Source organism: Ochlerotatus camptorhynchus, unplaced genomic scaffold (assembly GCF_037179485.1).
Source record: "Ochlerotatus camptorhynchus isolate MF236.1 unplaced genomic scaffold, CSIRO-AGI_Acam_v1.1 ptg000824l, whole genome shotgun sequence".
Lineage (NCBI taxonomy): Eukaryota > Metazoa > Arthropoda > Insecta > Diptera > Culicidae > Ochlerotatus > Ochlerotatus camptorhynchus.
In genome coordinates, this window is record NW_027041285.1 from 125,260 (window position 1) to 143,131 (window position 17,872).

At 40.8% G+C, this 17,872-nt stretch overlaps 1 pseudogene; it reads right to left on the bottom strand.

Moving 5' to 3' along the window:
• Nucleotides 1-5,509: 5,509 nt before the first annotated feature.
• Nucleotides 5,510-6,105, bottom strand: LOC135715151 (uncharacterized; annotated as a pseudogene).
• Between the last annotated feature and the right edge of the window lie 11,767 nt (nt 6,106-17,872).

Consider the following 17,872-nt stretch of genomic DNA (forward strand, 5'->3'; position numbering starts at 1 on the left):
CTGTTGTGTTTCGTATTCAAATCAGTCAGCTGGCACTGAAAACTCCAACAGTAGATAGGACAAAAGCTCACTTTAATATATCTCAGATGGCTTAGCGGTTCGTGCTAGAGCTCTCACGTAGTAGGACTGGGCTTAATTCTTCAAACAGCTCTAAGACTAGAATTATGCGATCGGGGCCGTGATAGGCTTTTTAAAAAAGGATGATTTTAATTTCTTTGCATTTAATCACTGACTATCAAAATACAAAATGAACTTAACTGTAACAAAAATGATTAAAAACTGAGCCACGTTCCCTATCCGCTGGCCTTCTTATCGATTCCATATGCTGACTCCGCATTCTGGATCGGTCGTTGGCCATTCTCGCTGACTCGACTGTAGGTCGTCCGGTCAGCCTGTTGCTACGCCGTACTCTGGTGTGTTGCACTCGTACTCTGCTGTGTAACTCCTCCGGGGGGTGAAGAATGGACGTCCTCGGCCATAATAGCTGTATGTTGTGATTCCTGTGGTTTTTGTTGAACTCTCTTTTGGTTGGGTAAACGAATTTTAAGTATTAATTTCCTCTTCCTGACACAAATGTATATCATTATTCCGATTATGGTTATTGTTACTGTCGAAAGTCCATTGAATATGCTCATAATCCAAACGTGTTGTTTGCTCTGTTTGAAACTGATGATATCCATTTTATCCCTGTTCCAGATGGCTATTTCATGAATTTTTGATATGTTTTTGTGCTCCAAAATCTTTAGAGTGATTTTTAAATTTGCGAAAGCTCCTTCAATCTCTTGGTTGTAGTTGTTGATGATTTCTTTGCTGGTGAATTTTTGACCGCCTGTATGTATAGTGCAATTGTTGAAGGTAATTAGGTAATTTCCCGTTAGTGTTCTATTGTGTGGCCCACAATCCGAGCGAACCATGTGGTCTTTTGCGTTATTGATTAGTAGTTTGTTGTCCGCTATCATCATGACTTGTGAATCGGTCCTTTGGGTAGCGTTACATTTGCTTTCTGTACCCTTCATGATAGGTAGTAGGCACTGATCGTTTAATGGTATTAGATCAGTTAGCTTCTGTATGAATTTCGATGGATGGTTTGTTTGAAAGAAATTGTTGCCCACTTTTATTATGTGGTGTACTGATTGTAGTATAACTGTTGAGTTGATGATGAGGGGAAGTACTTGGATTACCTCTGCTTTTGATGATTGTAACCGTGGTGTCTGAAGAATATAGTAAAGCATATCCTGTTTTGTTGCGATTTTGGGTGTCACAAAATTTAGTGCCTGTTCCGGAAAATCCAATTTGATGCCTTGCTCTCGTAATAGTGATTCAATGAGTAGTATTTCTTTAAGTGAAAGAATTTTGTTGTTTGGAAGGGAGATTTTGGTTCGTAAAATTGTATCCTGAATTTCGTCTAAGACGTTGTTTATCGTGTCCATATATAGTAGTAGAGTTATTGTGTCGTATTCCTTTAGCAGAATTTTGTTTTCCATGTTTTGCTGATCGATTAAAATATTGACTGCTTGTGTTATATCGTTGATCCTTTCGTTTACCATTTTGTTGATGATAAATTGTTGGTTGTTTTGTTGGATTAGTTCGTTGATTGTTGTGTTAAGGAGTCGAAGATCGTCCGCATCCGGTGTCCCTGCGAGCCACTTCCACGCCGTTCCGATGGTGTCCCAGCGCCGCATCCTTCTAGGGTTGATCGGTTTGATTTGTCGTAAGTTGTTAATAAGCTTTTTTGATTTTTCTATTGCTAATTGAGCCATGGGTAATGTACTATCCAATTGTCTAGTTATTTTAGTTATCAACAAAACATTACTTTCGATTGATGACATATTGATCGGGTGAATGATTTTATCAAAGCCATTTTGTATCTTACAATCGGTTAATCTGAGCATTAGTATTGGGTCGTTGTGTAGGTATTTAATGGACATGTTCTGAGTGTTTCCATTCCTTGTCAGCATCAGTAACAATACAAAAATCTAAAATTGAATTATGGATAAATATAAAAATGATCTAAATAGTTTACTCATAGTATAAAGTTATGATAACAAAAAATTCAGTGTCCTTTTAGCCTCTTTATCTTGCCTTTATGTCTCTTGGTTCCTAATCTATTTTTGAATGTTTTTTCTTTGATATCATTGATTCTTGTTTTAATTGCTCTTGCTTGAGTTTTACATCTCGTGTCCTGTCTAACAAAAACTTCCTGTCCTTCTTCTAATTGTGGTGGGTCTTCTCGGGTTTTGTTTTGTTTAATTTGTTTTGCTTGTGATTTTTCGAGATTCATTTTTGTGTCCAGAAATATCTTTTGAGCATGCGTTATTAATTCGGTAGGATTGTTAATGTTATTTTGATTGAATATAATTTCATTTGGTTTGAATTTTGTAGTTGAGTGTACGCTATCATTGTATAGTAATACAGCAACTTTTATAATGGATTTTGTCTGCATTTCTCTAAATTTGTATTTATTGCAATTAAATATTTCTATTATTGTTGAATGCGTTCGCTAGTTTTGAACCGAGTTGTTCTAAGAATGTTCTTAATTGGATCGATCTAAAAGTTGGTTCGTGGTCTGTTATGATAATTCTGGGGGTTCCAAATGTTGTAATGTATTTGCTTAGGGCTTTTTGGATTTGGGTATCATTTTTTGATTTGATATAACACATTTGTAAGTGTTTAGAAAATGAGTCAATAAGTGATAGAAAACTGACATTGTTGATAGTGAATATGTCCATATGGACGCGATCAAAAGGCTTATCCATTATCGGTCTTGGTGAAAGTTTAATATTGTACGGTTTTCGCTCGTACTTGTGTGTATTACACTGATCGCATGCATTAACGTAATTACTTATAAATTTATTCATGCTAGGGAAAAAATAGCTTCGTTGAGTTGTGCTTCTACTTCTGCTATCCCCCTATGTGCTCTATCATGTTCCCTTGAAATTAACAAATTTTGTCTATCAGCATTTGTGACATCTTCAACTATGTTTTGGGTGAAAATGAAGTGCCCTTTCTGAGAAAAGTTAGCTTTAAATGACTCTTGTATTAATTGCATCAAGTTTTCGGGAGCCATGATGGCAGTTTGTTTTCCGTGGTGGTAATTCTTCAAACAATTTGTAATGTCTTCTAAATTATATTGTGGTTGAACTATCGTAGTTCTTTTATAATGAGAAAATGGGTTCTCTTGGAGTACGCTAGTGAATCTAGCTATTTTAAAAATTAGTTGATTTTTGAAATTATTAATCGGTCTTTCCGTGAAATGAATAAAGTGATCTGCTGACTCGTCAGCTGAATGGATTGTTTCAAGATCGTTACCTTCTTCCATTTGTGGAGTTCCGATATCTTCATTCGTTGGATTGGGATGCTCGGTACCTACCTGTTCGTTTGGTTGTGCTTCGTTACTGTCCATTTCATTTGCATTCCTGTCTTGTTCATTCTCTTCAGAATCTAAAAGAGGAGAGCTATTAATATCAATTTCATTAAAATTTGTTTCTTGTGGTTCCCTGCTGAGTGCGTCAGCTAACACATTCGTTTTTCCTTCCCTGTATTTGACTTCATAGTCAAAATTTTCTAATTCAAGCCTCCATCTCAAAATCTTTGAATTTTTGAATGAGGATTTGATGAAAGTCAAGGGTTTATGGTCTGTAATAAGTAAGAACTTATTTCCATATAAGTAGGGCTTATATTTGTCAATTGCCCACATTATCGCAAGTGCTGCTTTTTCTGTCGTTGAATAATTTGTTTCAGTTTTATTCAACGTTCGACTTCCAAATGCAATCGGTCTCTCGATGCTATTTTGTATTTTGGATAATACAGCTCCGAGTGCGAAATTGCTTGCATCAGTCGTAAGTATAAATGGTAGGCTGAAATCTGGATAGGCCAATATTTGATCTGAAGCAATGATTTCTTTAAGCTCATGAAAAGCTTTTTGATAATCGTTGTTAGATATGTCCACTACTGTGTCTTTCTTCAAATATTTAGTTAGTGGTTTTGTTATCTTCGAGTAATCCTTGATGAATTTTCGGAAGTAACCTGTCAAGCCCAAAAATTGTTTAATTTCTTTTGTTGTTTTCGGTAGGTTCCATTCGAGGATTTTTTTGACTTTATCGGGGTTCGGTTTTACACCTTCAGGCGTAATTATGTGCCCCAAGAATTCCGTCTCTCTCTTTAAAAAGTCACATTTATCGAGTTGAATTTTTAAATTGAAATCGGAGAGTCGTTTAAGTACTTTACTCACATTTTCCAAATGATTTTCTAGATTGAACCCAATAATGATTATATCATCTAGGTAAACGTAACGAATTTTACCTATTATACCAGTATACCAATATACCAAATTATACCAATATCACCTAGGATATTATTCATTGCTCTCTGAAAAGTTGCAGGAGCGTTTTTTAAGCCAAAGGGAATTCTGGTGAATTCAAAATGACCCAAAGCTGTTGAAAAAGCTGTTTTCTTTCTGTGTTTTGGATCCATTTCGATCTGATGAAAACCAGATTTTAGATCCAAAGTTGTAAAATTTGTCGATTTACCCAGGCTGTCAAGAATTTCTTCGATTTGAGGGATTGGGAATTTAAGTTAAGTTAAAGTTAAGTTTCCGATAATCAATCACCACCCTTACCTTTCGAGTTCCTGAAGCATCCATTTTTTTAGGTACGACCCAAATAGGAGATGAATAAGGGCTTTCTGAATGTGTTATTATCCCATTATCAAGCATCTCTTGAATTTGTTCTTCAATATCCTTTTTAAAGTGATGAGGATACCTATAGCTTTTTGTATATGTCGGTTCCTCATCTTTTGTAAGGATTTTGTGTTTAATGGCCGTGGTTGCTGATAGCTTTTCTTATGTTTTTAATAATGTATCTTGATGCTTAAGAATAACATCAGTCAACAAAGATTTTTCGAAATCTGACAAGTGGTGAGTTCGTATGAGCTTACTTATATCAGATTTAGTCAAAGTTTTGTGCTTCTTAATGGAATTGGGGATATTGTTTCAAAGTTATTTACTTTGACGGTAAATTTAGGGATATTTATTGGGGGTAATTTTTTATTACTTTGGACAAGGACTGTAGCTTTGTTATGTTTCGAATTGTACAGTCCCGGTGAAAAAGTTAATTCTTTTGTGAGTCTTGAAAATTGTGGTACGTACCAATCACCATTGTTTTCTGTTGGAATGGTTACAATGTGATTGTATACTTTTTTTTTAGTCAGAAAGTATTTTTCGAATGGTAAAACTACCTCGTTAATTTTGACTGTGTCGTCCTCGTAATTGATTATGGCATTTGTTTTTGCCAGGAATTCGGAACCTATGATTCCGTCGAAGAATGTGTGGAAAGCAATTTCGTAATATTTTTGAACGGGGATATTATGTCCCAGAAAATTGAATGTTCCTTTACGGTTTATGGTGTGTGTGCCGGTTATATTTTTTATAGTAACCGGCTTAGTAATTTTCGTGTTTTTTAGAATACCAGGTCGAATAAGGTTCTTATTCGCACCGGTATCAAGAAGCAGTTTTATTCCAGTTTTTGACGTAATATAGGGTAGAAAATTTATGTTTCCTGAGTGCTTTGTATGGCTTGGCAAAAATTTATCTCGTTTTCGTCATCGGATTCTGTTGAGCTAGAATCATTGATTAATTCATTGTTGTTAATATTTTTTCTCAGTGTTAACCTGCTTCGAATGGAAGGGTCCACCTCCATTCTTTCAGTGGGAGGATATTGGTCTCTCCCTTATAACATTATTACCATTGGAATTTTTGATAGTTTCCATGGTTTTGTTGTCAGTTTTTTGTAAATTATGTTTATTGGCCTTTGAAAAAAATTTATTCTCAGGTTTTTCTGTCCTGTTAGCAGTTACCTGTTGTGACTTAAATTTGCACAGGAATGCGTACGCATCCTCTATGTCTTTGGGCCGTGCTGCTTGCACGTGTCCGAAGTATGGGTCTCGCAACCCAGCTATAAAAGCTGCTAGTGGGAATTCGTCTATGAAGGTACTAATTGCATCCCAGCTTTGTTTATAAGTGGTGTTTTGTTTCGAAAGAATCTTCATATTTTGCACATATTCTTTTGTTCTCTGGTATTACTTGTGAATGCTGATACTATCATTCATTTTATGTTGCCAAATTTGGCTCATGTAGGTGGATAGTTCTTGTCTATCACCAATGGCGTTTGGACACATCTTGAAAATTTTGAGGATTTCCTGCTAGGCATAATATGTCTTTTGCCTTTCCTTCGATTTTATTTAGAACGGCCCTAACATACATCCTATATTGTGTTTTCATCACAAAGGGTTCTAAAGTATCTAAAGTTTCTTTAGCTGTGGCCAACCATGCCGACAGCTGCTTCCTGTTCCCATCATATGTTGGAAGGGATTTAATAGGATCTGGAATCCTAAACAAATTCTCAATTAAGCCACTTGCTGTTGGTGCTGGTGGTTGTGGTCCAACACGCGCGCTATCACTCGCAGCGGCGGAGTCGATTTTATTTGCCAACTCACCTAGTCGTTGGTCTTGCTGTGTTTGTCGGCTTGCAATGGCTTTCACTGCTTCCACGATTTCGTTTAGTTGGGCGTTAATCCCGTCCATGTTGACGTTTTCTGGATTCAAAATAATTGAATCAAGTAAAGGAATTTTAATTTTGAGTGGTACGTGGGAGTATTCCTCTGACGCGTCTGAGTCGAAACTTTCGTCGGACTCTGAAATGCTATTTCTTAAAAAGAGGCTTCGTGCCTTTTTCAAAGCAATATTGCTTTTTTCTTTTGGAACTTTCGGCATTCACTTTCTTGTGATAGGCCGATACAGGCGTTCCTTGATTTTTTTTTCAGAAACTTTGTTTATTTTGATCAGAATGTCTATGCAATCTGACTACCCAAAGAGTCTATCTAGTAGTGCTCTCTGAGGACGTAGTCAACGTTTAAAATTTGTTGCTGCGTTTTTCAACCCGTAGAACCTATCTTGTAGTATTCTGCGAGGACGTAAGCAAAAAAAAAATAACTATTCACCGTACACAGAAACAACCGGCGCGTCTATCTTGTAGTGCGCTGCCGTAATGAAATGTGGTAAAAGCGAAATAAGTGAAATAAATTACTCGCGGTTTGTTTTCCTGGGCACGCTTAGCAAACGACTTATGTTGCCCTGGTGGTTTATAGGTTCGAACGTCCAGCTGCGATGGAGTGCGGCGGTGATCGCAAATCTTCCTTCCTTTGACTTGTCGGGAGGAGATGGGTCCTGTCCTATCTTGTAGTAACGGGAGAGCCGGGTCACGCTGTGTGATATCTAACGGATTTCACTTAGCACTGTTTTTCACTTCACTTTAAACTGAACGCCGACGGCTGCGCCAATTATGCAATCGGGCAGTGATAGGCTTTTTAAAAAAGGATGATTTTAATTTCTTTGCATTTAATCACTGACTATCAAAATACAAAATGAACTTAACTGTAACAAAAATGATTAACAACTGAGCCACGTTCCCTATCCGCTGGCCTTCTTATCGATTCCAACTGTAGGTCGTCCGGTCAGCCTGTTGCTACGCCGTACTCTCATGTGTTGCCTTCGTACTCTGCTGTGTAACTCTAGTAATAATGTTGATAAATCAATACACGCTCATACCTGGCTTTAGGAATAACTTTCATCAATACCTGATTTTAGAATTACCTTTCTTAAAAGTGCGAATTAAATATAAAATTGGTGTAGAGCACAACAATCATTTTTAACTTATTTTCTAAAAGTGCCGTTCAAGTTCCACCAGACGCTGCTTAGAATGCTCTTCAATTATGGTACCGGAACTTTCTAGTTCTTTAAACGACTTAAAAATGAGGCTGCTTAGAATTCTATAGGCCATCTTCAACCAAGCTGCTTAAGCCTCAGACAGCCTTTTATCAGCACTTTTGGTTACTTGGGACCAGTGTCAAATACAGACATCCCCTCGCCCAAGTAGCCTGAGATTTTCCTTTGAGCAACGTCAGCAGCTTCCGGTGGGAAGACTAAAAGTCTTTAAGATCAGTTATCAGGTCACTGTTATGCCGCGGATACACTTGAATGACCAACTATGAGCATGAGCATTATTTGTTTAATAAATTATGTGCACATCCATGGTTACACATGTATAGTTGTTGTATAGTCACACAAGTGTATCCGCGGCATTGGTGTAAAATGGCAGCTAAATGTTTTCAATTTAATTAGCTCATAGTTAGTCACTTGATGGTGCCTTCTTGCTTTAAATGTGCTTATTCTTTGCCAGATGCTGACGTGGAAAGAAACGCCAATAATTACTTCGCTAATTAAACCGATACCAACGACGAGTTTCCTGTTCCCGGCGGGCAAAAGGTAAATTTGGTTCCAAAATTGATACCAATGACAACATGGAGAGCTTTCAATTTATTAATGTTGGCCTGTTAAAGATCATAAAGTTTCATTTTCTCGGGACAAATTGTCAACGTAAAGGTAAACAGACCGGTTACAGAAAATGATGAGCACCTCCTGAATGTGTCTGGTAAATAGCATTTATTAGTAGTTTAAATTTGTTGTGCTATACCATCGAAAATTGATGCCGTGGGCGTTGATGTTGATGGCATGCCCAAAAGTTAATGGAGGTCGAATAACAAAATAAAAACATTAAAGCTTTAAACCGAGTTGGGGGGGGGGGGGGAGGAAAGGAATATTACAAAAATCTCTATTCCGGGAAAACTTCCACCCGCTACTGATATAGCCTGGAAGCGGTGATGCTTTTAATGAGCGCATATTTTCGGTGGAAAATCATAGGAATATTAACGATTCACCGGCGATGAACCAGCCTCTGGCTGAAAATCTCCCTAATAAAGAAAATCAACGAACCGAATAGATTATTTATTCATTCGCGGTCTGAAACAATCATTTTCCAGGTAGACTATTTTAAATTTCGTTTTGATAGGTGTGTATAACAGTATGCCTCAGAATATAATTAGCACCGTCTGTCGACGATAAGGGGCCTCATAGCCTAGTCAGTAAAGGCACCGTATTACCAAGCCGGAGACGGCGGGTTCGATTCCCGGTCCGGTCGAGGGAATCTTTCGGGTTGGAAATTTTCTCGACTTCCCTGGCCATAGAGTATCATCGTGCCTGCCACACAATATACAAATTCATACATTGGTATTGGCATCGAAAGCTCTCAATTAATAACTGTGGAAGTGCATTATTTAGAACACTAAGTTGAGAGCACGCAATAAGCTAAGATGCGCTAAGCAATAAGCTTGAAATGCGAATAAGAAGAAGAAGAAGAATAAGTCTGTCGGTGAAGGGCCGACGTGAAGGAGAAGAGCAAGATGGATTTCCGAGCTGGTAATGTTTATTCGATGGCGAGCATTAAAAACCTTCCTGTAATTAGTAGACAAGGTAAGTTACAATAGGTTACCATAACTGATTTAGAGTTTGATGGACGAACGTTTAATATTCTTACACCTCTTTATCCTTCCTTCTTCCTGTTTTCCTCTTCCTTATGATGTCGTCAATGCACTTTCTGCAATCAATAGGGGAAATGGCTCTAATGTTGGCCTATGGATCTAAGATTGGGCCCATCGCTAAAAATCTGCTATTTATCAATGGTATCTAGATGAACGCGTCATTGGGACGGTACTAATGGATATTTTTAATAGCTATTGAAAATTTAGACGATTGCTGAATTTATGTATAAGCCCAAATTAAGGACATTTAGGCCGACATTACATTCAGTTCCCCTATATGTTGTTTGTGCCGGCGCCGGTGGTGTAGTGGTAAGCGTGACTGCTTTCCAACACCCCAATGGGTCTGGGTTCAATCCCAGCCGAGGTCGGTGGGATTTTTCTGAGGCATAAAAATCTCTGGTCACGTCTTCCTTCGGAAGGGAAGTAAAGCCGTTGGTCCCGGCCCATGTGTGTTGTGTGAATGGGTGCGATATCCTACGCAGGTGTGGTAGCTGCCTTCCTGCACATTCGGTTGCCGTCAATGGATGGCAATCGATGTCCGTCGGTGATTGGCACTAGATTGCGGAACAGAGACCGATGTTAAATAAATAAAAAAAAAGTAGAAGGGTCTGTGCCTAGGGGCACGAACGGAAGCTTGACGTAGGACCGCTAGTGGACGGAATAAATGTGAAGAGCATTTAGTTCTTTCAATTGCTAAATTATCTATTATCTCAACTCTTTCCGTTTTTGAATTTTAGGCGTACAAAATTTGTAGTAATCTTTTTCAAAGAGAAAGTTGATTAAGAGAATCAATCAAAATCACTTGCACCCCTGCTTCCAAGTTTGTTTACAAGATTACAACTCTGGAGAGCATTTTGTGTGGTCGTTGGGGGCTTGTGCTTCTGAATATGGACAAACCAGCAAAGATAAATTCTATTCCAACTCTTTACTGATGTAAGCTTGATGGCCCTGAAAAGGGCCGTTTTATTGAAGAGGACATCCATGGTCACTTACGCTTGGCGTGTTTAGTGTAGGTGACAGCGCCACGGACCTCATTTTCCAGGAACACCTTCAGCACACCTCGTAGATCAGACCGGAGATACGTTTGACACCACCACGGTGAGCCAGACGACCGATGGCGGTTATCTCGAAGAACTTTGCGATGACGATTGGCGCCTCCTTTACCAGACCTTTTCCTCATTTGCCACGACCAGTCAATTGTTGCTTGTTAGGTGTGAAGGAGTGGACTAGCCACCACCTTCCTACTGCTGCTATTGCTGTTCACCACGCCGTCCGAAGCGAAAATGAGCTAATGCCTTTTGACTTTTGACTTTAAATGATCTATATTTCTTGAATTTGTGTGGTTTACATGTATAACTTATCAAGTGACACAGATGCGTCTTTTCAACTTTGGTTCCTGTGAAATTTCAATAATTATTAATTACAGTTCCTAGTCCTATCAGGCCTGTTTTCGAGAATGACCACCTTGGTGGGATTGGTTTGTTTTAAAATTTGAAAAAGGAGACTACTTATAACTACTATTTACAACTATAACTAACCTATAACTACTATATACACCTAATCTACTATATACAAATTGCTTATCAAAGCATGTTCTGATAAATTGCATTTTTGTGCAAATTTAGTCTTAATTTCGTTAATTCGGGAATCTATTTTGGCAATGCCTGCCTCTTCATGTAAATTTGTTATTCTAGTGTCGAAAGGACGGTCAAGAACCATCCTCAGCACTCTATTCTTAGTGACCTGGATTTTGTTCCTGTGAGTCTGTGCACATGATTCCCACACCGGAGCTGCGTAGAGGATCGCAGGTGCTACGATTTGTTTGTAGACGGCCAGTTTGTTCACCCTTGAGAGGCGGGATCTGCGGCAAATCAGCGGATACAGACACCTAACCAAGGTAGAACACTTGACTACAGTTTTCTCTACATGCGAACGGAAGAGGAGCTTTTCTTCGATCAACATCCCGAGATAGGTTACTTCGGCAGACCACTCAACCCTTGTGCCATCTATGATTACAGTACAAGATGGAGCCGGTTTCAGTTTCGGCGATTGCCGATGGAGGAACATGATCGCTTGTGTTTTGGAGGCATTGAATTTGATTTTCCACGTGGTGGCATAATCAGCAAAGGCGTTAAGGCATCGTTGAAGTTTGTTCGTTATTTCGCGAGGCATCCTTCCTTTGACGGCTATTGCGGTATCATCTGCGAACAGGAAAAACACGCATCCCTCACCGAGGGAGGAATGTCGGAAGTATAAATGCTGTAAAGCAAGGGGCCCAGCAGACTGCCTTGCGGGACTCCTGCTGGGATGGAAAACGTGTCGGAAAGACAACCATTCAACGATACCTTAAACGACCTTTGCTGGAGGTAGTTACGGGTAATTTTAACCAGATGTAAAGGAAAGTTGAAGTTACAAAGCTTGTACACAAGTCCATCATGCCAAACATTGTCAAACGCTTTCTCAACGTCTAACAAGGCCATGGCTGTGGACTTGGATACAGCCTTGTTACTTCGGATGTTATTCATCACCCGTACTAGCTGGTGATTGGTGGAGTGCACCTTTCTGAACCCAAACTGTTCCGGAAGGAGAATGTTATTTTCCTCGACAAACTTGAGCAAACGATTGAGAATGAGTTTCTCGAACAATTTGCTCAGCGCTGAAAGGAGGCTGATTGGTCTGTAGCTTGAAGGCAATGTTGGATCCTTACCGGGTTTGCGGATTGGTATGATTTTTGCTACTTTCCAGATGCTTGGAAAGTAGTGCAGTTCCAAACATCTGTTGAAGATAGCGGTTAGAAGAGACTGCAGTTTCATGCTGAGTCTCTTCAAGATCAAATTGAATATACCGTCAAACCCGGGAGCCTTCATGTTCTTGGTGCATTTCAGCGCTGAGCAAATTTGTTGTACTGTAATCATATCCGCCGGAGGCACGACACAAGGGGAGGCATCTAGGTTTTGAACGCATTGCGCAACCTGGTTTTCGAGCGGACTTTGGATAGTCGAGCCAAGCAAATGCGATGAAGCGACATGCTTACCGATCGCATTTGCTTTCTCCTGTGGGGTGATTAAAAGCCGATCGTCATCATTTTCGACTTTGAGAGGTGGAATGGGTTTGGGATGATTTTTCAGGACCTTGGCTACCTTCCAGAGTGGTCTGGAGCGGTCGTCCAGATTCTGGACAACACGCCCGAAACTTTCATTTCGGAGTGAGTCCATTCTGGAAGCAATCTGCCTGTTCAGATCGGCCATTTCACGTTTTTTGCCCAGATCTCCAGTCCTCTGAAACTGGCGTCTACGAACATTTATCAGGCGAATCAAAAGTTGGGTGTGGGAATCAATGGCAATAAACTTACCCCTCACAGGAACTCGTCGGACGCACGCCTCGTCAGCCACGGTTATGGCTTGGTGGAGTCCCTCCAACGCTCGGTCGATGTCCTCCACGGTGTCGAGCAGTGGATTTTCATCGATGTTGCTGTCCACCATTCGTCCGTACTGCACCCAGTTGACATGGTGGTAGTCTTTACGCAGGCAGCTTCTAGCAGGAACCACGTTGACACCGACTTCAGTCACCACCGGTTGGAGGTCGGAGCTGAGATCGTTGTGCGCCTCCGGCTTGGATAGTCCGATGTTTGACAGGAAAAAGTCCAGCGTGGAGGGATTTCCCGCCGGAGAGATGAAAGTTGGTTCATCCGGAAATTGCAGTCCATGTTGTGCGTGGTCGAACAATTGACATCCGTTCCGGTTCCTTTGGTAGTTCCTCCAAACTTCATGGCGGGCGTTCAGGTCGCCCCCAACGATGAATCGGGAGTTAGTACGGGTGATGGCGGTCAGATCCTTCTTGAATTGGATTCCTAAACCGTTGCTTGCGGTACACTGGCGTGGGCAGTAAACAGCGATGAACCGGACGTTTCCAGTTGGTGTTTCCAACTCCACACTAATAGCCTCGATGATAGAAGTGCGGATGTGGGGCAGAGTGCAAAACTTGATTCCCTTTCTGAAGATGACTGCTACACCCCCCCCCCCCCCCCCCCCCTGGAGCTGGTGCGATCAAGCCGGATAATGTTGTGGTCAGGCAACCAGAAGCTGTCACCGGACTTTAGGTGGGTCTCGGTTAGAAGAACCACGTCGATGCTATGCTTGCGGAGGAAGTCGGCAAGCTCAATCTGTTTTGCTCTTACAGAGCAAGCGTTCCAGGTAGCGATGGTTAGCGGTTTAGACACCATATTGGATTTTGAACTTACCGAGCACTTGGATCTGTTCGGGCTTATTGCGGCACTTACGTAGAGCACCGGTCATGTTGACGAAAATTTCCATCAGTGTATCCACTGAAAACAGATCGGGGTTGTTGTTTTGCGCTGGTGGTTGTCTCCAGAATCCAGGGGGATGGAGAGCTTTGGCCAGCAGAATCACCAGAAGTTGCTTGAGCGGAATGCACCCGCGAATTCGATTGCCTTTGCTGAGGAGTACGAAGAGGCGGGAAATCCTCCGTCCGAAATGCCGGGACTTTGTCCATCTTGCGTCCTGGGTGGTTGTAAGCTGCCGCCTGTTTTCGGATGCGTTTGAAGTCCTCGCGTTTGGAGCACTGTCTGTCGGAACCTTGGCAAGCACCACCACAGTTGGCGCATTTTAACGCCACAGCTCCATCCGCAGGGTAGTCGGAAGTGGCGTGGTCTTGAGCGCAATTGCCGCAGCGTGAGTTAATGTTGCAGTTGCGGGTGCCGTGTCCAAAGTTCAGACACCGTTGGCACTGAGTCACATCGCGATGGCCGCCACGGTATGGCTCCCAGCGGACGATGATGCAATTGATGGAGCGGATGGCTTTCAGCGCGTTGAGCGTCACCGTTCCCTTCTGGAAGTGTACCAGGAAAAGGCAATCCGGATACGCCTTCACATTCTCGTCTCTTCTTTTCATCCGATAGACGGCACTTGAGCCCAGCTTGTACCGGTCCCTGAGTTCAGCTTCGATAAACTCCGTGTCGAAGTTTGGTAGGCCCCTGATGACGACCTTGAATGATTTCTCACCGGGAATGTCGTGGGTGAAGAATTCCGCCTTGGAAGTCCTCAGGTGGGCGACGACCAAGTCATACTCCGCTTTGGTACGGAGCACCACCATGGTTCCGACTCTGCCGAACTTGTATTCGGCTTTAACGCCCAGCGTCGCAGATTTTTTAGGTTTTCCACAGGAAACCATGAGACAAATTTTACTCATCGCTGAGTTCATGCACTTTTGGCGATTATGAGTGAACTAAACTCAAATTTGGGTCGTTCTCATTCGCCGTGCTGCTTCTGCAAAAAATAGGCCAGTGACAAGGCCTATACCAACAGCAGCGTTTAACAGTCGGCAGCATGTCCCGGGCTCAAATCGTTTATTTTGCTGTGCTGGGCCCACTGTCACGGTATACCATATGGCCTACGCGCCTGCCACTGGGCTGGAAAAAAAGGCTATGGTGCCTAGTAGTCCGTTCATATTTAGGCAGACATGGCACATTTCAGTGCGGTACTGTCTTTAGTTTTGTTTTGACAGCTGATTGTTGTTGACGTGTTTGGCATCATGTTGAGTACAGGCTTGCTGAAACTCCTTAAACTCACTGGTGGTTTTAAAAAACTCTTGTCTTGCGAATTTGGTCAGCCCTCACCTCGAGCAAGTAGCGGCAGGAATATGGAAGAAGTAAACTCGAGAGAGAGAGGGAGAGTGAACTTCAGCGAGAGGATGATTTGCCGTGAGGTGCGCTTTTCGAGACTTCGGATGACTTTTTTGTTCGACGCAAGAAGCTCAGAGTTCACCCAGAGTGAGAGTAAGAGCGTGTGATAGAAAACATGAACATGAATGGCAGCAAACCTCTCTCGCCTGCCGCTGGGTGCCACGCAAACTTACTCCTGACCAGGGCTGGCAAATGTCAATTTCAATGAAAGATCTCACGCGATAGAGATACTTCTGTCACTATCATTGGATAAGAAAACGATGATAGAGATTTTCTTCAAAATCTCATCGAATTTTTTGTCATGGCAGAACGTGACAGTGTTGTGATCATCGTAATTACTGGCTCATTTAATGCTATTAAAGTTATTTGTACCGTGGAAATCTTAATAATATATTCACTCTACCGATAACATGCAGTTGTTCTCTTAAACTCATCTAAATCAATTAGAAATGTTGATGTCAAAACCGCATAAGAATTATTCTCATGAGAGATCATTGAAAAATTACAAGAAAGCTAATGATAGGTAGTTTCATCTCGTGATAGTGAGAGGACCTATTTTTTCATCGTCACATGGGTCGGAAAGGTTATGGCGTCGGTTTTCTGGGATTGTCATGGCATACTCTTCGTGGACTACCTCGAAAAAGGAAAAACCATCAACAGCGAGTATTACCAACTATAGTCGCTATATTCATAGTCTGGCGGATAGAATCTCGGGAACCAATTGAGCTGTCAAATAGCGGAACCAACCACGACCAACAACAGAAAAGAGCACATCAGCTATTTCGAACAAAACTTCGGAAACCGTTTTCTCGTGATTCAAGGCTCGCCTACGCAAACTAACACTATCTTTGGGTTGGGGAAAGATTCCCCTATCCGATGATGCCAGTAATTTGCGTTCGATTGTCGAGGAAAGAATAATCAACGTTTGGTTTATAAAAGTTGATAGGACCTTTTCAATTGTTGGTCTACAATATATTGTATTGGTTCCGCTTTTTTATAGATCGAAATTCTATCCGCCAGGCTATGAATATAGCGAATATATTACCAACCGGTGGAAACTAACGATTTTAAATTGGCTCACTACTTGACGGGCCTATTGGTCCCAAACAAATCGATTAACGTATCACATTCTAGTTGAGATTCTAGAACTACACTATGTTTGTTTTGATTCGCTATGAAAGTTTGACAGATAAAATGAGGGGTTGGTGGATTTTGAGCCAAAAAGTTGAGCACGTTTTTCGGGACCGGTCCGAATTCACAATAACGCTGAATGAAGGGCTAAAGGGACGGACCCGTAAGCATAGTCACTTACGTGAAACCCGCGGGAAAATGAGAGTCTCCTTCCAACAGTACGATCCAACAAAACGAATAACACAATTCGCAATACTTATTAAGCTTCCCACAGGATGGTTTGTTAAGAAAGGGGCGTAAATCTCCCTGCAACTGTTGCAGTAGAATTCACACCACCACAATCGAATCGGTAGGATAAGGAAAATGATAGTGTTTATTCCCTCCTAGACTCCGGTTGTCATACCACTCCATCGTCCAGTTTCAGGTCAAATGATACCCTGATGTTCACACTAGCGAATCAATCTTCGAACAATCTTCTTTCATTTATCGCATCTACTTGCACCGCTCATCAAGTTTTTGCAGGAAATCTTCAGAATCGTCATCAATCTTTTTTCTATCTACTCAGCGTGCGCGCAGGTAGCTACAGCAAAACACAATCTTTTTTGCAACGTACATAGAGTCGTCCCCCTCGGATGCTCCCTCCCAACCCAGTATTTATTTAAATAAAGTAAATATATGTAATGGAGAAATGAAATATTTCCGAACAATATAAAATAATGAAAATACATTTATGTGGATAAAATAGATGAAATTCTGCAATGAAAATAATAAATATTTTACATATAATAAGATGCAGATGTCTCCTCAGCTTACAGCATCAGCTGGATGTAACACTGCAATCTCAAGGTTATATTAATCAAATACAAAATCATCAAATCTGGTTTGATAAGAAGAATTTTAGAAAATTAAAGAACCAACCAAAGTCGAGTATTAGTACAAGGCAATGAAGAAGTCTGCAAATTGTAAACGAAATACGCGTATCTGTCAAGGATAAGCAAATAAGGTAGTGGAATTAAATGGATATTACTAATCCTTCTCACGCTCACATTCATCAGGAAAGAACCAGCATTAACATTGAATGAAGAATCACGGGTTTAAAAAGAACGTATTCAGATGAAGATATTCATAATCTCGGCCATTAACAGAAATCAAATTCTAGCGAAATGTGTGATTGGTACATCATTAAAGAAATTTTTAGCCGAAAGCAGGGTTGTCTCTTGCAACTGGGATTGATGTTATTGTAGTTTTAGCTTGTTAAAAATATACAAATCCCTTTGAAAATCAAGATTCTAGAATTTTGAGATCTTTTAATCGATAAATTAATTAAAAATCAAACTTCTGAAATTATACAGATTTTTTTTTACAGATTTCTGTCAGCCAGATACAGAGTTAAAAGATTTGTTATGATGAAAATACAAATTGAAATTAGAAAAAAAAAAATGTGGCAACTCTGATAGGAACACCGTGGGACAATTGGGCGGGAATCATCATAGTGACAAATGGTCGATGCTTGAATCCTCGACCAGGTCACGACACTCCTATAATCCAGTACCGCAATCGACGTACGAGATTAAAGAAGTTTAACGATACTACCTCAGAGATACTACC